General features: G+C 42.3%; 1 long non-coding RNA gene across 2 annotated transcripts in view; it reads left to right on the forward strand.

Moving 5' to 3' along the window:
* Window positions 1-22995, forward strand: part of LOC134728896 (uncharacterized) — a 116894-nt gene that overhangs the window by 18389 nt on the left and 75510 nt on the right. For both annotated transcript variants that reach the window (XR_010109758.1, XR_010109757.1), the window contains 2 exons: window positions 1037-1102; window positions 15556-15652. This is a non-coding gene — a long non-coding RNA (uncharacterized LOC134728896). The remainder of the gene's footprint in view (window positions 1-1036; window positions 1103-15555; window positions 15653-22995) is intronic.

The following is a 22995-nucleotide window of genomic DNA, read 5'->3' on the forward strand; positions in this document are numbered from 1 at the left end:
CTAGGGAGAACCATTTATGTGGGTTTATGTATTCAATTTGTTATCACTGCTCCTAATGCTAGGAGGTGTGCATAAAAGGAAGAAGGATTCCAATATTACATTAAGGGAAGCCAGTAAAAGTCCCTTAAAGGGAAGCGAGATACCAATGGTTTGAATTGCTTAGTCTCATTTTTGAAACAGGCCCCCTTTTTAAATGTCTGGGCCTTGAAGCTGGAGATTCCGCTTCCGCTTCTCTGGGCTGGTGTTTCACATGGCACTGTTGTAGGGATGTATTTCAGAGAATGACACTCAGATATTGGGAAGTAAATGATGAATGAGCAGACATTATTTGGGCAATGCAGTTTTCAGACAGGGGCTGCAAGAGAATATATTTTCGGGTGCTTCTGTTGGTATTTAACTTGCAGACTGTATATACAGTAAATCAGGAGGGCCAATAATACAGTACATAGGGCGATGTTTTATGTAGGGTTCTGACAATGTACAACAGCTGCCCTAGCAGAAGGGGTATGGATTTATGGCCACACGCTTGCAGGTGGTGACAGCCAATATGTAGCAAGGTTCTCTATCGATACCTGGAAGTATTTATTTTTTTGGTTCATCCTGAGGTAAAGGAAAAATGAAAGGCAACTATGGATCTTTTGACACCAGATATACAAGCTGCGTAGCAATTGCATAGCTTTTAAAGGATGGAGAAAGAGCTTAATATAACACACTCGCTCGGAGTCCTTTTTAAGACTCAGTTTCTTGGTGTCAGTACCATCCAGAAAAGGTCTTTTTTTTTTTTTGCATCCCTGATGGTTCTCTCATTTTATCCATGGGGTGGGGCCAACTTATCCCATAGGCACAGCAGGCGCAGCGGCTGAGCCCACACCACTTTCAGGGGTCCACAGAAAATGTTTCAATTTTAGCTTCTTTTAAAATCAGAAGAAAAATGAATATAATAATAACAAATATATAGTGATTGGTCCAGCATAGATTATACTTGTCTTTACACCAATGAAGTCATAAAATATTTTAATTATTTTTTTAAATGCAGGAAGAAGCCCAGAAAAACCAAAGCGCCTAAGGCCCATGAAAGCTGTAATGACTCCTTACCATGAAGGTGAGCCAGGCTTAAAATCTCGCTTTTTCCCATATCCCCAGGCAGGCACCAGAGACTGCCCGTGGCATTGGGCATTTGATGAGGGTGAGCTGTTCCTGGTTTCGAACTCTCTCTGAAGAAACTCAGCTAGGGATTGGGGCCTGTCCATGAACCAGGCTCCCTCAGCCCATCCAGAAGCCACTCCCACAACCTTGACTTGATTTTCTCCCTACCTCACCCCAGAGCTGAGACACTTTCATGACTCCTCTGAGCATCTCTCCAGCTTAGCAGATTCCTAAGGTTGCCCTAACAAATACCACAAACTGGGTGGCTCACACAACTGAAAGCTATTCTCTCCCAGTTCTGGAGGCTAGAAATTCAACTCAAGGCGTCAACAGGGTTGGCTCCTTCTGAGGGCCATGAGGAGGCATCTGTCCCATGCCCTCTCCTAGCTTCTGGTGGCTTGCTGGCAGTCAGATATCCCTTGGCTTGTAGACGCATCATCCAGATCTTTCATCTTCACATGAAGGCATTCTGTGAGCATGTCTGTGTCCATTTGCCCTTTCTTTTTTTCTTTTTTTGAGACCAAGTCTTGCTCTGTCATCCAGGCTGGAGTGCAGTGGAGTGATCTCCACTCACTGCAAGCTCCGCCTCCCGGGTTCACACCATTCTCCTGCCTCAGTCTCCCAAGTGGCTGGGATTACAGGCACCCACCCGGCTAATTTTTTGTATTTTTAGTAAAGACGGGGTTTCACCGTGTTAGCCAGGATTGTCTTGATCTCCTGACCTTGTGATCCGCCCATCTCGGCCTCCCCAAATGCTGGGATTACAGGCATGAGCCACTGTGCCCGGCCCATTTGCCCTTTTTTATAAGGACACAAGTCATATTGAATTAAAGGCCACTCCACTATGACCTCGTCTTAACCAATTACATCTGCCCTGTTCCCAAATAAGGTCATATTCTGATGTATGGGGAGATAGGGTTGCAACATCTGAATCTTTGGGGGCCAGGGAGGTGTGGGGCAATAGAACTCCTAAAATCAGTTCACGAAGATGCTGTGATCTCAGTGTGGGTTTGGAGTGTGAGCCCCTTCTGCCTGATGTTCCAAAAAGCAACTCAGCGTGAGTGAGGCCTCTGCACCTCTCTCAGTTCACTCTTCTCCATCCCAAGGGAGGTGTGTGCCCCCTCACTTCCAGGAGTGTAATCAGGGATTCTCGTGCCCAGTGCCAGGTAGGGGGGAAGGGAAAAGAGACAGGGGTCTCCATCACCTCCTGTATAACCTCAACGCCTACTCAGCAGGAAGTGGGTAAAGAGTGGACAGAGGAGTTGAGGTGAAACAGAAGGTCGCCAGACGTGGGAACAGAGGAGGAGGTAGCTGACAGGTAGGACCAGAACCAGCCAGCTTTATCTGATTGTCTCGATGTCAATTTCACACTACTCTTTTCATGAGCAGGGTGGAGGATCCAACCCAGGCCAGGGTCAGGAGCACAGATGCTGAGTCTGAAGAGCGGGTGTGGGTGTCGGGAGGCAGGGGGGTTTGTAGGGCTGGCATGGAGCCCAGGACACATGTGGGAAGCACTGAACAGTTCAGCACAGCAGCTGTAGGCATTAGCCAGTTTAGTTAATCAGCAGTGCAAGCCCCCAAGGCTCGAGTCCTCTTTGTACAAAGATCACAGTAAACAGGAGTGGGCGCAGTGGGAAAAGAATAGACTTGAGAGTTAACCAGACCTAAATTTAAATTCTAATTCTGAGTCCACTTGGCTTTAGGCAAATCACCTTATCTTTCTGGCCCCAAGTTCCCACATCTTTTAAATATAAAATGGGAATAATAATAATAATAATACTTACCTTATAAGGTTGTTGTGAGGGCTAGATGTACTTATATGAAAGAGAGAGTCCTGGCAGGTGGTAGGTGATGAATAAATGGTAGCCAGTAATGGTGGTGGGAGAATCTTGTACTAACTAAATAGTATCACTCACACTATGTGCTTGAAGTCGAAACCAAGGCGTAAACTTCCAGGAGTAGTTCTTTAGTTGTGGGCTTAAAATGTACACACAGGGTCTCACATATTGTCCCTGGGTTAAAATTTTTGTAAAATAAGTGTCATTTTTCTCTCTATGGGACACAGATAGAAGTGGTCAGGATGTTACAGGGAAGTGTATTCTTTCCTATTATCAAAGGGGTGATAATGCCCAGTTATTGTCCTGGCAGTTGGACCTCTGCTCTGCTGTCCTTAAAAGTGAGTGGAGGCCAAGTGCAGTTTCTCACGCCTGTAATCCCAGCACTTTGGGAGACTGAGGTGAGTGGATCACTTGAGGTCAGGAGTTCGAGACCAGCCTGGCTAACATGGTGAAACCCCATCTCTACTAAAAATACAAAAATTAGCCAAGCGTGGTGGCACATGCCTGTAGTCCCAGCTACTTGGGAGACTGAGGCAGGAGAATTGCTTGAACCCAGGAGGTGGAGGTTGCAGTGAGCTAACATCACACCACTGCACACCAGCCTGGGTGACAGGGTGAGACTCCGTCTCAGAAAAAAAAAAAAGAAGTGAGTGGCAAGAAAATATAGTAATAAGCACTGACATGGCGCTTACCACGTGCCAAATTCTATTCTTTATGTTTATGGATATTACCTTATTCAATCCCCACCATAACCCTATGGAGTGAACGTTATCCTCACTCCATAGGATGAGGATATTATTATCCTCTTTTTTAAACCACTTTTTATGTGCAATATCTACCTTTAAAAATATCTATTAGTAAACAGCTGAATTATAAAAAATCAATTTCACTCCAGCAAACCTCGAGTGCCCAAAGCCGATAACAAATGACTCAGCGAGTAAAATAAAGGTAGAACAAAGCAACAAGGACAAGTAAGACTTTAAGTGATTATTATTACCTCATTTTTACAGATGCTAAAGGTTAAGATGCAAGAACACGAGTGTCAAGTTCTGGTTCCAGACTACATGCTCGTGGCCACTACACTCTGCTGCTGCCTCATATTCTATATGCCTTGTACACTGTAACTCCACTGAAGTGCTGGTGGTGGTGGCGTGTGTGTGTGAGAGGGAGAGAGAGAACTGGGGCATCGGGAGGCCCCTAGCCCTCACACCTACCAGCCCAGCCACTGTGCAGAATGCAGGGATGAGTTGTTTCATTTCAGGTGTTCACTCTGCTTTTTGCAGAACATATTGTCCCTTGAAGGATATCAATACAGGAAATGAATAAAGAGTGGCTTCACAACAAATTTGAGACCAGGACAGCTTCCATCTTATGTGTTTCAGATAAATAAGCCCTTACAGTAATCAACTCTTCAGGGCCAGACCTCTCTCCCTGGAATATGAAGTGCTCCAGCACACTGTAAACAACAGTGATGTGACTCATTTCCTGAACTGTGTCGTGGCCATCTGCTCAAATATCTCCCTTCCTTTTCCTGTATTCTAATGATACAGCAACTCTATGGACAATTATGTAGCCATTAAAAATGGCAATTTAAATTTTCAAAGTTAAAATGCATAACAATGTGGGGAAAATGCCTATAATACAATGTTAAGTGAAACAATTGCACACAAGAGGTGCATGTATGTAAAATGTGTATGCACGAGGCCAAGGCCTAGAAGGACATGGAAAAGGAAGCTTGTTTTCAAAAACTGGAGACTTCTTTTTTAAAGTTTCACATATACTTTTAAAATTAGAAATAAAGCAAGACGCTTCGTTTTGCAATTTCACTGCCATCAACTACAAACATAATGTTTACATACCGACCCAGTTTTTTTGGAGCTGGGAGGATCTCTAAGATTGATAAAAAATAGTTATTAAAATGGCAGATTTTTCTGGATATGGGAAAACTTATCATAAGAGAAGTATGTCGTTTCCTTATCCTGTTTGAAATTTTTTAATGGTTGGAGAACTTGTGAGGAAGGAGATTAAGAATGAAACAGTAATCTTTTCTTTAAAATGTTATCTCACACCAGATACAGAGAATAAATGAGCAGTTTCCAATCCTTTTTAGGAAGGAGGCAGGACATAAATAAACAAAATATGGACTACATGAAATATAACTTAAGCAATCTCCCTAGATACATTTTTCAATAAACCTAAAATCCATTAGGTATTTTTGTAGTTCTTCATTTCCTTCACTCACTTAAAGTCTTACTTGTCCTTGTTGCCTTGTTCTGCCTTTATTTTACTCACTGAGTCATCTGTTGTCAGCTTTGGGTACTTGAGGTTCGCTGGAGTGAAAAGAATTTTTTATAATTCAGCTCTGTTTACTAATACATCTTTTTTAAGGTAGATATTGCACGTAAAAAGTGTTTTTTTAAAAAAAAATCAGCCAATGCCCTTGTGAAGCTACTTCATTTGCTCTGTTGGTCCAGGTCAGCTAAGTTTCCCACACATCTTTAGTATTGATGCATCAAAGGACTTAGTGAAATTAATCAACTGCATTTTAGACTGAAGGCTTCATTCCACAGGATGTGTGGGCCGTTAACAAAAGTGAATTTTTCCCAACTCAAAACGGTATAGAAAGGAAAATATAAATGAAATGACTTGGAGTAGGTTCAGTATAAGGCTAATTTTTCTTAAGGGTAAGCTTGTGGTTTAGGTTAGAACTCATCAAGTTAATTGTCTTCTGATCCTTGAAAGTCAAATCCAGACATCTTCTTGATGATTCCTGTTACCAAAGTCTCTGGAACAAGTGATGTTTCCTGAGCCTTCTTAAAGACTCTCATACTAAGGAGGTCCTTCGGGAACCCAGTGCTAATAATGTGTGATACTGGAATAAAAAAGCAAGGGAGTAAATGAACTTGCTGAGAAGGACCCCAGTGAACCATTGTTCCTGAATATAAAAACTAATTCCTGAAGATTGTGGCCAAGAAGTAGGTCCCAGTGGAAAAGAAGGAGAATCAGAGTTTGGAAATGTGATGAAATTTCCATGGGCATAGCAGAGAGTAGATCTTGTCACTAGTTGACATGTGCTGCTGCCAAGGTGTGGCCCTTGGGAGAGTACAGCTAATGGCCTCAGCGTCACCTGGAGGTCTGTTACAAATGCAGATAGACCACGAAAGGATTTTTGTCTCTTCGTTCACTTCCATCACCCTAGTGCCTTTAACAATGTCTGCACGTAATTGCTGGACGAATGAATTTCTTGAGCCCAATCCCAAATCATTGAACTAAAATCTCTGGGGGCAGGTCCCAAGAATCTGTATTTTAACAGGATCCCCAGTTGGTCCTCAGGCATAGTTTAGTGTGAGAACCACTGCCCTACTGTACATGGATACTGGGCAGTGTAGTACAGTGTTGATTCCCCTGAATGCACCACAAACTCTAGAAACCTGAAAATGAAGGAACAGCCGCACCTTGGTTTCTACTATGATTATGATGGTGATTCTCTGGTATTGCATAAAACATTTACACCCAATATATCCAGGGGTTAGGTTAGGCAGTTACACTTATTCCCATTTCACAGTAGAAAAACTTGGACATATGCGAGGTCAGATAATTAACAAAAAAAGAATCAAAACCTACCCCACTAGACAAAGTTTAGGAGATGATGTGCTAAGCCTGAACTGGACAACGTGACATGATTAGCAAAGAGTGAAGGACAGCACTCCACTCGGGTCTATTATTGTTATGACCAAGGTCATTTTAAAGTATCAGAGCCACTCTCCAGGCGAGTTATAGGAAGAGGCCACAAAGAACCCGAAGAGATGGCGTCTTTCAACCACCTCTGTTACTCTGCCAGTGATCTGAGAACAAAAGGCCCTCTTGGGCTAAAAAGAACAAGTTACAGAGTCAGAAGGGGGTATTAGGGAAGGGAAAGTGAGCCAATCCCTGGGGCTCACCAGGAACAATTAATTTGTTTAGTTCTAACTAACCCATGGGTTTACCTTGAATGAAAGTTAGCATTATATTGAATTTACTCCGAGTCACTTTATTTACATTTTCCTTTCTATATCATTTCGAATTGGGAAAAATTAGATTTTGTTAATTTTAGCTCCTTGGGCAAAAGGCACCGCATTCATTCCCAGCATTATCATTCCCAACACTTCGCATAGTATTAGATGACTTTCCTATAATCACTTCATTCTCTTTTATGAGACTTGAGGTTTAATTGGAGGTTCCAATAAGAGACTTTATGTGTTTAATGGATTTTGGTATAATAATCAGAGTCTGAAATGCTAGTCAGAAGGCCAGTTGACTTCTAATGAGGCTGCACTTGGGAGAAAAGGGTTTTAAAGATACTACAAGTCTATGCTGTAGAAGTAGACATGCAAATGTTTAGGGAAAGATGTAAAGTGTCTTGTTACTTCTAAATCACAGGCATATGTACTCCAAAACCTATTGTTAGACTGGGTTAACTGGTGAAAAACATTCAAATTGATGAGTGGGCAGTTCAACTTTTGAGAGGGACTCAGTGAAAATAGTAACGGGACACTCAGACGCATTCTCCTGTTGGCCACTTCTGGAGGCTTCAGGGATTGGGCTCACCCTCCTTTCGCTGGTAACCCCTCGTGACCCCTCGGCCTGGGCTTCTCTTCCTCCTGCACGCTCCCCTGCAGAGTGGAACACAGACTTTCCAGCCTTCCTAACTGCAACCCTTCCTTACCGTCTCCAAAACATGCACCTGCTCACTTCTTTTTAATTATTAAGGAATTTTTCAATTGGACACGCTAAGGAAAATGGGATTACAAAATAAACAAGAAATGAGGAAATTAAATATTATGGGAAATCTTATATTTATAGCTATATCAAAGCAATTTCCCTAGGAAATTTTATGGTATATTGCTGGCTAGGCATTTTCTTACTTTCCCATTACTCGTGGGAATATTTTAAACAGAAGACAAGCACTCTTACCATGGAGCTATATTAAACTTAATATATTTAAATACTACATAGTGCATATCTGAAGTATTACGTGTTTTGCCTACACATGGAAACTAATTTTTAAGTGGCCTCACCCACAACCAAGGACTCTCTGCCCTTCCCAAGGTGGAAATGTGAGAGATGGATCTTCCCTGCTTCTCCCTCCAGGCCACAAGCTTTTTTTTTGTTTGTTTTTGTTTTGTTTTGTTTTGTTTTTTGAGGCAGAGCCTTGCTCTGTTGCCCAGGCTGGAGTGCAGTGGCACAGTCTCGGCTCACTGCAACCTCCACCTCCCGGGTTCAAGTGATTCTCCCGCCTCAAGCTCCTAAGTAGCTGGGATTACAGGTACGTGCCACCACACCCGGCTAATTTTTGTATTTTTAGTAGAGACAGGGTTTCACCTTGTTGGTCAGGCTGGTCTTGAGCTCCTAACCTCATGATCTACCCACCTCAGCCTCCCAAAGTGCTGGAATTAGAGGCGTGAGCCACTGCGCCTGGCCCACGAGCTTTTGACCCTGGAACTGCATGGACAGTCTTTGCCTTTCACCAAAGTGTAAGTGATGCTAACCACACTCGGTGATCAGTGGTTCTCAAATTGGAATGTGCATGACAGACAGCTAAGGCACACAGTAGGAATTTAGAGTCTTGGTCACCAATCCTACAAATGGATTCAGCAGGCCTGAGAGGGGCTCAGGAACCTGAATCTGCATTTGTGCCAACCTCCTAACTCCTGGGTGATTCTAAGGACTACTCTTGAACTCTAGATCCTGCCTGGAGAAGCAGGGTGCCCTGCCCTATCTGCATTGGACACTTGGGGCCACAGCTGCTGCCCTGTGAGGTATGAATTAGTCTCTGGGTTACTCCCTGGGGCCCCATTTATTCCATAACTGCTTGAATTCTCTGAAGTCAAGCTTTGAGCTTAAGGATGAAGAATTCTTCCCTAAGTATAATCTCCAAAGCTTCCTCTCCATGAGCTGCAGGACATCCTGTATTAATTGGGAACATTAATTAAGCTCCTTTACTTATCCTGGAAGGTCTCTATTGTTTCAATAAGTTGTTCAATTTGCCAGCCACATTAGCTCATAATTTCAGGATATGGACTCAGTTTCTTCTTAATCTGTTGCTCTAGTGGTTCCCGAACTTAGATGGGGACAAGAATTACTGCAGAGCTTATTAAACAAAGGGTGCCAAGCTCACCCAAGGCTTACACAGCCAAAATCTCTGGTGTCTGTGCTAGAGATTTTGGGATTCTGTGTTTGACAAGCCCTACTGGGGTTCAGATACCAAACATTGAGAATTGTTGCATAATCCAGTTATTCTCAAATGTCAGGATGTATCAGGATCACCAAGGGGACTTGTTTAACAACATCACTGGGCCCTACCTCTCAAGTGTCTGGTTCGGCAGATTTGGTTGGCGTCTGAGAGTTGACATTTCTATCAAGTTCCCAGGTGACATCGTTATTTGTGTACCAGGGCCTACACGTAGGGAACCACTGACTAAGCTAGTATCTGGGCCCAGGCTGCACTTACAGCCATGTGTCACCATCAAACCAAACATATGGTGGCTTTAAAGCAGCTTCTTATCAAAACAAACACTTCCACTGAGCCCCACTAAATTCCTGCTTTTAAGCTGGGAGGGCCTTTTGTTCTCAGGTCACTGGCAGAGTAGCAGAGGTGGATGAAACATGCTATCTCTCCAGGTTCTTTGTGGTCTCTCCCCATAACTCACCTGGAGAGTGGCCCTGACACTCCAAAATGACCTTGGCCATAGCAATAGTAGACCCAAGTGGAGTGCTGTCCCTCACTCTTCACTAGTTATATCACGTTGTTCAGTTCTTGCTCCTGCCTTTTGATCACGCACAAACACTTCCCCAAGACTGAACCCCTCCTCAAATTTCATTTCTCCCCACCTCAATAGAACTCGTAAAGCACTATTTGGTAATGTCGGTTTTCCAGGCTGTTTCTGGAAAGATGGAGAAGAGAATATATCAAACACTGCACTACACAACACTTCATCAAAATCTCCACCTTAGTTGTCTCCTTCTCTCTTGTCCTCCCTGCCTCCCACCAGTTTTTCTCTTGATCTCTTTCCTCCTCTGATTATGTAGAATAATTTAGGTGTCCTCCCCCCTTCCAATTTGCATCCACCCACCTGAATCAATTTAACACCCCCATCTTCCTTCAGCAACTAGGGGATCTTCTTTGGGATCCTTCCTCCTTAGACATTAGGAGAGGATTGTAAAAATATATCCTTTCCCATCCCCACTCCACCTTGACACCAACTCCAACAGTGGGAGCAAAGAGGTTCTCTTTAGGGGAGAATATTTGCCTTTTTGGAGCGTGTGATCCACCCCTCTGTGATCCCCTTCTTTCTCCAAGCAAAATGAGACAGGCACAGCTGGGAGATAGAAATCTCCCTTCTATGTGGGGCTTATGAGGTTGACATGCATCCCCATCTTTCCTGTAGGAGAATGCACTTGCCCATGCAATATGGATACTTGGAGCCTTTGGGTCAGGGCAGGGGAGTGAGAGAGAGAGAGGTGGGGAGGTGGAGGGTTCACTTAGAGTGGAGTCTTCAAATGCTTTGAGAGACTTAGAGCCACCCAAAGCTATGTCTCCCTCATCACCCTCGGGTTCGCACTACCCCCGTAAATAGACCCTCTCCTCAGCCACCCTCACTGGGGTTCTTGGCATGGCAGCCTGCCCCCCATGTTGAGTTATCCCAACAGCCACAAAGTGTTTAGAGCTTCTTTTGAGTCTTCTGCAGCAGCACAGAGTTTCATGACACAGCATGGAATGACTCAGCAAAGTCAAATGAGGGCAGAGAAGACAATCAGAGGGAATTACAACACTTTGAGTAGAATGATGAGAAAAGGCCCTTATTAAAGAGCACCCACGAAGTTCAGATTGCCAAACACTGTAGTGCCATCTGCCGGCTGAGGGCCCTCTTGCATAGGCCCCCATTCTTGAAGCTATTCTCCAGGCCCCGAGCCATGGCCAGGATCTCTGAGACCACTGGAGATACTTTTGCTGTCTGTGTGACCTAGATTTCAAAAGAGGTCATTCTATGAGTCTGTCATGCTCTAATGGAACCTCTCTCTGTCCTTGAGGAACTTGGATGATCTAAAACTCAGAGGGATCTAAAACTGCTGAAAGGCATTGAAGGTGTTGAAATGAAAGAAAGAAAATATACTAAACCTAGCAGCTAAAATATGTCCTTTGGATGTTTTGTATGTGCCTAAAATTCCTCAAGATACCATAAAATGGTCACCAACTACACTATTAATGTCATTGTGTAAATGATCATTGTCCTTCTCATGCCCCTAATTGTTAAAGACCACCAGCTGCAATCCAGCTCCTTGGTGGACAGGCATAACCGCGGACTTTGGATTACATCCCTTCTATTTCTTCTGCCCTATATTTATAGACATAAGTGATCCTTAAATTTGCTAATGAAGATGGATCCTAGTTTCAGTGAGATCAACGTTGCTGGCTGATTATTTATCAATACATTTTAACCAGGAATTGCTTCCAGAATCATAAAGGCAGCAGAAATCCAGGCATGTATTTGGAATTTGTCTTTAAATTCTAATACCTTTGTCTAAAGACTTTACTGCTACATCCATTTCTCTACTAGATGAGCAAAATACTTTTCCCTGGACACTAAGGTTAACTTCTTCTTTTTCATCTCCTAGAAGTGTTAGCCATTCGGACCTTTGTTTAACAGCTTCTGTGAAGCGTTATGCTCTGACAGCTTGCCTGATGGATGGAGCTGTCAGCGTATCCCCAGTCCAGAGATGAGGAGGACATTGCCTCACCTACCCACTCTATAAATCAGATGAATAAAAATTAGTACCAAGCTAGGCCCAGGGATCCTTTCTCATTTTAGTACTCTTTGTAGATTATAATCTTCAGAATGTGCTTCAGGAAAAAAAAAAGAAAAAAAAAAAGACTTTAATGTTGCTTTGCTCTAAAGAATTAGCATTGATTTACTCTACAAAATAACAGCTCATGGATAAGACATTTGAAAAAATTAGTACTATATGCACAAACCTGTCCTCTGTGACCTGGAATCATAACTTTAGGGGTTGGAGGTCTGATGTGAAGTGCAGAGAGGGAGATATTAGCAGAAATGTCAATACCCAAGGGGGACTGGGCAGAGTGGGCAGGGCAGAGATGAGATGCCAAAGTGAGGCAACCAGAGGCACTCAGGAGAGGTATCAAGGAGAAAAGAAAGCCTTTCCTCACCCATCAGAGACAATTACTTCTGTGGTTTCCAGGACGTTTCTTTACAGATCTACCTACATCTTTACATGTCGGTTTTCCCTGGTAGCCTCTGAACCCCTTGACGTTAGGAACTGAGACTCATTCATCTTTGTGTCCCCAGGTTCCCAGCCCTGGGTCCCATGGCAGGCATTCAGTGTAAGATCTATGAGTGAATGAATGGGATCAGGTACTTTGGCAAAATAACTAGGGTAACTCTGGATGAGAAGAGAACTACATAGTCTGGCAGAGGTATGTAGAAAAAAAATACCCAGAGTATGAATATGTAAAAAAGAATTGTGGGAAGTAAACGGCAGCAATAAACATGTGATCTCATACTTCATTCTTAGCTGAGAAAACAGAATTCTTACACTGCAAACACGTGATGCTGTGTTATAGACCTCAAGTTCTTCATTGGGGAAGAAATCAGCAGTTAGACTGTATGTTTTCCTAGGTCACCACTTTGCCCTGCTCCAAGTTGACACAGAACTGGTATGCGTTCCCATTTCCCTGATGACCGTTGTGTCTCCCTTGGGACTTGGGGTAGTTTTAAATCAACCATGGAGTGGTTTCCAGTTCTGGCCCCACCATGTTCATGTTACTGAAGTTTCAGGGTTTCAGCTTTCACCATCTGTAAAATTTAAATGGCAACACTATGCCTTGGCTGCTAAGCAGGACTAGAATAAAAAGTAAGATGTTGTCAGGAAAGCCTGTAAGGCGTTTGCATGGCACAGGGGTAAAAATAGCCAAAAGGCAGATAAATGCAGTCAAATATTTTGTCATTTGCTTTGCCTTAAAATTTTCACTACTCTTCATGAAAATGAAAAGATGTCCTTTTGCAGGGTGACAGCTGCTGTTGGTTGCAGGAAGCTGCTGTCTGCTACTGATAAACAAATGACAACTTCCCCTGAATGGGTCCACATATTGCCGGAAGCAGATTTATGATTAAATTTTTGCTGGCCTTTTTTTTTTTTTGACCATGGAAAAAGATTTGGCTGGAGTGAGTATATTTCCCTCTTGACCAAATCCTTTGGTGTTTTGAAAACTTTCCAAGTGAGAAAATGAACCCTTTTACCCAGCTTGAGTCAGATGCTCAAAACACAAGATAAAAATAGCTTCTTGGGAAGCTGTCACACTGCTTTGCTCTGCCCCCAGGATGGTTAACCCATCACAGGGCCTTCAGCGCAGTGAGCGAGCTCCCCCGGCTTTTGTTAGAGATGGTCCTTCTCACTTTTCATTTAGGATGTCCTTGTTATGACCCATGTGAAGTCGCCTGTGATTATGAACAGGAAACTTGAGGGTGAGCCAAATGTCAAAGAGCTCTTTCCAAACCATCTGCACTGAGGTGCTTTCCTTGTGGAAGGGATCAGTTTTTGGGTTTAACTCTTCCTATTTCTAATAGTAGTTTATGGTTTGACTTCTCTCTCCTAGACAATTTAATAAATCTGATTAATCGTTACGTCAATTTTAATAAGAAAAATGGCATGGTTGATATTAAAAGCTAACAGTCAATGAATATATTTCAGGCACCTTATATGCATATATAAACATCATTCTATTTAGTCCTCATACAGGATTCATGAAATAGATGCTATCAGCAGTCTCTCCATTTTACAGATGGGGGAAGTGAGACTTGCCCAAAATCTCATAGCTCAAAAACGACAGGCAAGAAATTAAACTCAGAGCTGTCTGTCCAGAGTCGGAGCGCTTAGCCAGTGTGTCCTGCCAAGCGAGTGACGCTGGGCCTGGCATCCTCTGGCCCATCAGTACTGCAATTCCAGATTCCAGTCTCCCGGAGCAGAACCCTTCAGGTTTTTTTTTTTTTTTTTTTAGACAAGGTCTCACTCTGTCACCCAGGCTGGAGTGCAGTGACACAATCTCAGCTCACTGCAACCTCTGCCTCCTGGGTTCAAGTAATTCTCTTACCTCAGCCCCCCAAGTAGCTGGGACTATAGGCACGTGCCACCACGCCCAGCTAACCTTTGTATTTTTAGTAGAGATGGGGTTTTGCTATGTTGGCCAGGCTGGTCTCAAACGCCTGACCTCAAGTGATCCACCCGCCTCAGCCTCCCAAAGTGCTGGGATTCCAGGTGTAAGCCACCGCGCCCGGCCCAGGTCTGAATTTCAAACAGATGATTCAAGGCTGGGGCTTGAATGAATGCCAAGGCCTTAACTGCAGGTTGCAATAAGTATGAGGTTCAGGTGGCCAACAGTCTAGCACCGGATGGCAAGACTCATTACTGCCTTGAGGAATAACAGTCATTAAGACAAATGTAGGCCTGGGAGTCAGCATTGCTGGGTTGGCGTTAATCTTGTTTGTTTGGAAATCTGTAATGCATTTTGGATACCCATACAACATCTCTGGGGCTTAATTTCTTTTTGAAGTTGAGAACTGGGGGTAAATGAGGATTAATCATGTAACTTAATGGTCAGGAAATTTACAATCCAGTAAAGGAATTAAAGTGCCCGAATCTTGTTATGAGCCACAGGGTCATAATGAACTGGGATGCAGGGTAATTTTTCTCAGGTATCTCCCAGTCTTATCTCTGCAAGAAGTCTACTTATCTCTGCAGAAGTCTACTTCTGGGGGTGTTCAGAAAGGCAAGGAGCCTTTTACACATCAGGCCATCCAAGATTGAAGGCATGAGCTGCTTCACTTGGATGCAGGTGAATGGGTGTATGTGTGAATGGGGCCTTTCCTCCAATTTGAGAAACAAGAGGTCAAATGAACAGGACCTGGTGATTGGGGCTTCCACTGGGAAAGCAGCAAAAGTGCCGTTATCAGCCCTTGGTAAGTCATTGTTTCAGCCCTTGGTCCTAGGAATAAAAGCTCACATCACTGGGTTCATCTCAACTGACTTATTTAAAAATAAAAACTGAAAAACATGTGTTTATCTAGTAATTACAGAAGTAATAGCATTACAAAATGAATGCATAAGGGACTGAAGTTTACAATATGAAAAACAAGGTTTCCTCCACCTTGTTCTATCCCTGGGCCCGCTAGTGCTGCTGCCCAGGGCAGTTACTTAAAGACTCGATCTTTACCTCACCTCTGCCCAGCCCTGAGCTCCCTCTTTAATATTCCAGATTCTGGTTCTTCCAGTGGTTTCCTCCATGTCTGCAAATATTAAGTGTATGCTGCTGATATGGTTTGGCTGTGTATCCCCACCCAAATCTCATCTGGAATTGTAATACCCACATGTTGAGGAAGGGACCTGTAATCCCCATGTGTCAAGGGAGAGAGGTGATTGGACCATGGGGGCAGTTTCCCCCATGCTCTTCTTTTGATAGTGAGTTCTCACGAGATCTGATGGTTTTATAAGCGTCTGGCATTTCCCCTGCTTGCAGTTCTCTCTCCTGATACCATGTGGAGAAGATCCTTACTTCCTCTTCACCTTCCACCATGATTGTGAGTTTCCTGAGGCCTTCCCAGCCATGCGGAACCGTGAGTCAATTAAACATCTTTCCTTTATAAATTACACAGCCTTGGGTATTTCTTTACAGCAGTGTGAAAATGGACTAATACAGCTGCTGACTCTTCCTCCTATGACAGATGAGTTCTTAGTTCACTTACATTACTCCCTTTCTTTCTCACAACACAGTTACATTGCTCTTGTAAAGTCCTCTCTATGTTACTTTTTTCACTACAAATAATATGACTAAACTTCTTATTTTTAATCCTATTAGTGATAGGTAAATTATCTTGACTCCTCGCTTTATAATATGAAGATAGAGTGCAGTTGCAATATGAGTGCACTTAGCTCATAAGTATTAGCTAACTTCATCTGGCCAGAAAAGAAGAGGAAAGTGGGTATGAGGAAGAAGTGAGAGAGAAAACGGGGGCAGGAGGAAGACAGGCCGAGGGGGTGTGGGGGAGGCAGAACTCTTAAATAGTGTGAATGATGATTTCAGCTGCACCTGCATTTTGCCCAATAAGTGAGCTGGGATGGGAGGTATGATCAGTGTTCATTTGGTCACATTCACCACCACCACCCTGCCTCATGTTTGTGAGTATCTCCCTCAAATTAGTACAGGTTGAGCATCCCTAATCTGAAAATCCAAAATCCAAAATGCTTCAAAAATCCAAAACTTTTTGAAAATGCTTATCAGTAGCATATAAATTCAGAGTCAGAGATGATGGTGATGCTAAATACCAGATTTTCCACATGGGTGGCTGAGATAGTGACACCTTTGCTTTCTGATGGTTCAACGTACACAAATGTTGTTTCATACACAAAATTATTTAAAATATTATATAAAATTAAATGTAAGCTATGTGTATAAGGGGTGTGTGTGTGTGTGTGTGTGTGTGTGTGTGTATGTGTGTTTAGACTTGGGTCCCATCCCCAAGATATCTTCATTATGTATAATATATGCAAATATTCCAAATTCCAAAAAAAAAAAAAAAATCTGAAACTCAAGTGTTCCCAGGCTTTTTGGATAAGGGACACTCGATCTGTATCACCTGAAAACTTAAGCAAATTCTTGGGCCCCACCCCAGACCCACTAAACCAGAAACTCTGGGGTGAGACCAGCAATCTGTGATTTAACAAGCCCTCCAGGTGATTCTGATGCAAGCTTAAGTCTGAGAACAACTGTTCTGAATTGAGTGTAATTCTAATGTTTAAAGAAAAGTTATTTTTCATACAATATAACCCCGAAACCCAAGCTGATTATGTCCACTGATTACTGATTTCATTTGGTAGGGAGGAAACAGTAATCTTGGTAACACTTTTTGTTCTGAAGCCATAGTTGTCTTTCACACTTTCTCCATAGGTTCATTTTTAAAAAATGAAAACGAGTTAAAAGTATTTACAGTTGGCCAGGCGTGGTGGTGCACACCTGTAATCCCAGCACTTTGGGAGGCTGAGGCGGGTGGATCACAAGGTCAGGAGATCGAGACCATCCTGGCTAACATGGTGAAACCCTGTCACTACTAAAAATACAAAAAATTAGCCGGGTGTGGTGGCGGGCGCCTGTGGTCCCAGCTACTTGGGAGGCTGAGGCTGGAGAATGGCGTGAACCCAGGAGGTGGAGCTGGCAGTGAGCCGAGATTGTGCCACTACACTCCAGCCTGGGCAACAGAGCAAGACTCAGTCTCAAAAAAAAAAAAAAAAAGTATTTACAGTTTATGTTATATAAATTTTTCCATTAGAGCCAAGAAGAAAAGATTACATTTTTTTCTCTCTGACTCCAATGTCATGACTTAAAAGGAAAGTTGATTTAAAAATAAAATTGATTTTTCTTTCTTACAGTTTACCAGTTGGTCACCATCCATCATGTCATAGCAACCTTTGCTTCGTAATTGAACCACACCTTTCTTATAAGTGGCTATTGTCTTGTTCGGGAGTTTCCTATTACCTTCTTTTTCAGTTGCTGGAAAAAGAATAATATTCACTTATCATTGTATTTCTGTTATCTTCCAGCTTCTTCTTCTTTGGGCTCTCTCTTGCTTGGAATCAATTTTATTTTTTCTGAAGCTCACTGACTTCCAGGTTACTTTCATTTGGGCCATAATTCGTATCACTTTTAATGTATCCTAAAACCTTTAAATGCTTTTTCTTTTTCTTTTTTTCCTTATCATCCCTATTCGTCTATTCCGTGCCCTTTTCACAGTATAAGGGCCTTCCAATTTCTTTGTAATCGTATATAGTTCACGGAATCCCTTCCTCCCCCAACGCTAGTCCTCTCCCTCTAGAACATTACCTGTTCTGGCTGCTCCCCAAAGCCACCTGCCCAGCTCTTATCCTGGAACTTCTCCGAGCTACTTTCCTGAATTGAAGCCGCTGTTTTCTGGATCCTATATCTACCTTTTTCTTGCTTTACATCCTTGTGTACTGGAGCATATCCTTAAATAACTCCCTTTAAAAAATGATGATACAAGAGAGGTATAGGAGGGTGAGTTTTCTGTATCTTTACATGTCTGAAAATATCTTTGTTCTGTCCTCATGGTGAACTAAGAGTTTGACTATGTATAGCATTATAGATTAAAAGCAAGATAAATTTATCTCAGACTTCTGAAGGAATTGCTCCATTGTCTATTAGTATTTAATGTTGCTGAAACTTACTTTTTCCATATTCTTTCCCACTACCCTTTAAGTTTAGGGTCTAGGCCAGTCCTAGTGGCTCACCCCTGTAATCCCAGCACTTTGAGAGGCCAAGGTGGGTGGATCACTTGAGGTCAGGAGTTCGAGACAAGCCTGGCCAATGTGGTGAAACCCCATCTCTACTAAAAATACAAAAAAATAGCTAGGCATGGTGGCACATGCTTGTAGTCCCAGCTACTCAGGAGGCTGAGGTGGGAGAATTGCCTGAACCTGGAGGTGGAGGTTGCAGTGAGCCAAGATAGTGCTATTGCACTCCAGCCTAGGTGACAGAGTGAGACTCTGTCTAAAATAATTTTTTTTCAAAAAGTTCGGGGTCTAGTTACTCTCGTTAATTTTTAAAATATTGCAATGATGTATTTCAGTGATCTCCCTCCTTCTCCCAGCCTTGACTGACCTCCACTTATCTGGCCTGATATTGAATAGGTTATTTTTGAAGATTTTGGTCTCTTTATTAGTTTCCTATTGCTGCTATAACAACCTCAAATTTAATGGCTTAAGATAACACAAATTTATTATCCTGCAGCTGTGGAAGTCAAAAGTCCAAAATGAGTCAACAGTGCTCTGTGTCTTCTTAAGGCTTTTTGGAAGAATCCATTTCATTGCTGTTTCTGGCTTCTAAAGGCTGCCTGCATTTCTTAGCTTGTGGCCCTTTCCTCCACCTTCAAAGCCAGCAGCATAGCCTCTTCAAGTCTCTCTCTTACCGACTCTGTTATCACATTGCCTTTTTTCTCTGACCTTTCTACTTCCTTCTTATAGAGACCCTTGTGATTAGATTACTAGATAATCCAGGGTAATATCCCCATCTCAAGATCCTTGCTTAATCTTCTAAATCCCTTTACCATGTAAGGTAAATTATAGGGGTAAGGATGTGAACTTTTTTGGGGAGCCATTATTCTGTCTAACACAGTCAGTCTTTGGCCTCCTAAATTCATATCCAACCCACACGAAAAATACATACGCCCCATCCTAATAGCTTCAAAATTCTCAACCCATTACAGCATCAACTAAAAGTCTAAAATCAAGTCTCATCAGCCTAAAAGCCCCTCAATTTCATCTAAGTCATCTAAATCAGGTATGAGTGAGACTCTGAGCATGACCCTTCTTGTGGCGAAGTTCATCTCCATCTGTGAACCTGTAAAACTCAAGAAACAAGTTATCTCTTCCCAAAATTAGTAGTGGGACAAGTATAGAATAACAGTTATAGACATTCTCATTTAAAAGGGAGAAAGGGGAAGGAAGAAATTACCTGTCCAAGCAATTTCAAAATCCAACAGGGCAAACTCCATTAGGTTTTAAGGCCTGCACATAATCCTATGGGGCTCCAGGTTCCACTTTCTGGACCCTCAGCTCCACTGTCTGAGTCATTCTTCCTTTTTCATAAAAGGGTAGTAGAGTTTGCAGCTGAGTAGTTTAATCAGCCTGTTCCCTGCCTGTAGAATCCGACAACCTTCTTGCATTTCATCCTCTTTCTGCCCCCTTTCAGTGTAATCTGGTAGTGTTTCAGCTAGTATAAAATTCTCAAAAACCTTCAACTCAGGGAAATTTTTTTGCCTTAGTTTTTAAAATAATTATCACTCCTAATTTTTTTCCGTTGCATCATTCTTAAACTCTCATTAATAGTGTTGAAGTTCCTAGATTAACATCATGTTTTCATGTTTTCCCTCATATTTTACATTTCTTTGTATATTTACTATGTTCTGGGTGATATCCTTCTAAACTTTCTAATACACTATTTTATTTTAGTAAGATATTCTTAATTTCTAAGAATATTTCTTATTCTATCATTGCTCCTTTTTCATAGCAGCATGTTCTTGTTTTATGGAGGCAGAATTCTCTCAACACTAAGAAGCATACTAACTTGAATTTTCAAACTTTTTTCTGTATCTGATAGTATCTCTTTTCTTCAGAATAAATGTTCTGCCTTTTACAAATCTTAATATTTCCTGTTAATCCATGTTCTTGGTTTTCCTCAAATGTCTAATAATCTTTGTTAACTGTTCACATTTATGTGCGAAGGGCAATGTTAGGATATAGGGATCCTCTCTTTATCTGTTCTCTGGCTTCTCATGCAAGTCACTGGGCTGACTCTGGCTTCCATGAAAGTGAAGAGATTGTGTCAATGTATGGCCTTCTTTTAGGGGGCATAAGTAGAGAACAACTCCACAATTGCCAAGATAAAGCATATTTACTCTTGTGTTAGTGGTGTGGGAAGTTCTTCACTGTACTTCCCTCTAGGTAGTGCTTCCTTTCTTTTTCTTTCTCTGGAGTTCCCTCAAGATCTGCTCTGCTCCTTTCAGTGATCCCTTTCCAAGCAGAACTCCCATTCTATTTACTATTCCTTCCTGCAGGTCTTTATTTTGGCCAGGTGGGGAGGAGGAGGAGGAGGACAGATGCCAAGAAGTAGAAAGAACATTCCCTGACTTGGCTTTCCTAGTTCAGAGCCTGCCAGGAGAATAACTCTCTTCCCTGCCAAGGCTTCTTTCTGTAAATATCCCAAATCTCTTTTCTGCAGCTCCAGTTTATCTATCTACCCGATTCCTGTTTTCTTTCTCCTCAGGAAATTCATCAAAAATCTCTGAGTTGCTAATGGCATATGTCTTAGTTTGTCTGGGCTACTGTAACAGAATACCATGGATGGGGTAATTTATAAACAGAAATTTATTTCTCACAGTTCTGGATCCTGAGAAGTCCAAGGCACAAGCAGATTCAATGTGTGGTGAATAGATGTTTATCAAAGATGCTGCCCTCTGTGTCTTCCCATGGTGGAAGGAGGCAGAAAGGGTGAACAGCTCCCTCATGCCTGTTTTATAAGGTGACCAATCCCATTCATGAGGGGTCTGCCCTCATGACTTAATCACCTCCTAAAAGCCCCAACTCTTAATACTATCACACTGGGGATTAAGTTTCAACCTATGAATTTTGGGGAGACACATTCAGACCATGGCAGCACACTGTTTTTAATACTACCACGGCTTTTCTTTTCTGTTAAATTTTGCTACCTCTTTGATAGAATTTTGTGAAAGAAAGCAGTAACTGTATATGCTCAATTTTCCATCTTGAATTGGGAGATGTCACCTAAACTCTTAATGATCTTGGGGCTTTTAACATCTTAGATTGGGGGGAACATAGTTACACTTCTGACTTCAGAATCTTAGAAATATTTCCTACTTGAGACCTGACTATATGTAACTACTTATCAGGATAGGACCTTTCAGCCTGCTTCAATTGGAATAAGTATTTTTTTCTCCCTTTTATTTATTTCTTCTTTATTTTTTGAGATAGGGTCTCACTCCATTGCCTAGGCTGGAGTGCAGTGGTGTGATCATCATCACTCACTGCTGTAGCCTCTACTCCTGGGCTCAGGTGATTTTCCCATCTCAGCCTCCCAAGTAGCTGGGACTACAGGTGTGCGTTACCACATCGAGCTAATTTTTTATTTTGTGTAGAGATGGGGTTTCACCAAATTGCCCAGGTTGGTCTCGAACTCTTGCGCTCAAGCAATCCACCTACCTTGGCCACCAAAAGTGCTAGGATTACAGGTATGAGCTGCCATGCCCAGCCTTCTCCCTTTTCTTTTCTGCTTTAGGTAGATGGAAGGTAAATACTTCCTCTTGCCCTGGGAATGTTTGAAGATGAAGCCCTCTTTGCCCTCAAAGAAAAAAAAAATCATTTTTTGTTTGTTTGTTTGCTTAACTGCTAAGAATTTATAAGAGATACATTTTGCCGGGTAATGGTATGTGGAGAGATAAAGATGGGATAAAACTTGGAATTGAGAAAAGCCTGGGGAAGATTGGGAGCAAAGGGAAAATGAGATGGCCTTGATACAGGGCCTTAGACATATAGGAATTAATGTTGAAAAAGTTGTTCAAGGAGGGAGAGATCCGGCTGCCCGAGGAGAACTGTGTGAGTAAGTTGCATTTAATGCACGAGGGATGCCATAGTTTCAGTAACATAACAACTATGTAAATAACCATATAAATATTGAGTGCTTACTATATTCCAGACACTGTGCTAAGTATTTTACCCAAATAATCTCATATAATCCTTACAGCGAGTCAACGAGGTAGGTGTCATGTGTGATATTGTCTGTTGCCATGTAGTATTCAGTCACATCTCTTTCCGTGCACGTTCCTACATTGCTGGTGTTGGAAATCTGTTATAAAAACTAGATTCCCTTAAAGCTGGAGTTCTGGATGCTACCTGTAAGAGGCAATGGCCCAAGATTTGGAAGATAAAAGTGAGGTCGTGGCTACATCCTTGCTAGCAAGTAAGGTCAGAGGAATGTGAGTGTTTGCTACAGAGAATTCCACAATACGGTGTTAGTCACCAGCTTTGTGGGAAGAAGAGGTAGCTGTGGCTGCAGCAACAGCAGCTTCAGGGCCTATGGAATTCAGTAATGACGATATGCCATTGAAGTATATGGCCTATTGGTGGCTCCCCTGACTTGCACTACTCCAGTCTTTCCAACAAGTTTTTAAACACCACTTCCCTGTATTAAATCCCTTTCTGCTTAAAATACCTAGAATGCTTATTTAGCCTTAAACTTATGTGTACTATTACCACCTCCAATTTATAGATGAAGCAAATAAGGCTCAAAGAGAATAAGTACCATGCCAAAAATGAACCAACTATTTAGTGGTGGAGCTGGATTTGAATCTAGGTTTATTAGATTTTAAGTCCA

This window comes from Pan paniscus, chromosome 15 (genome assembly GCF_029289425.2).
Source record: "Pan paniscus chromosome 15, NHGRI_mPanPan1-v2.0_pri, whole genome shotgun sequence".
Classification (NCBI taxonomy): domain Eukaryota; kingdom Metazoa; phylum Chordata; class Mammalia; order Primates; family Hominidae; genus Pan; species Pan paniscus.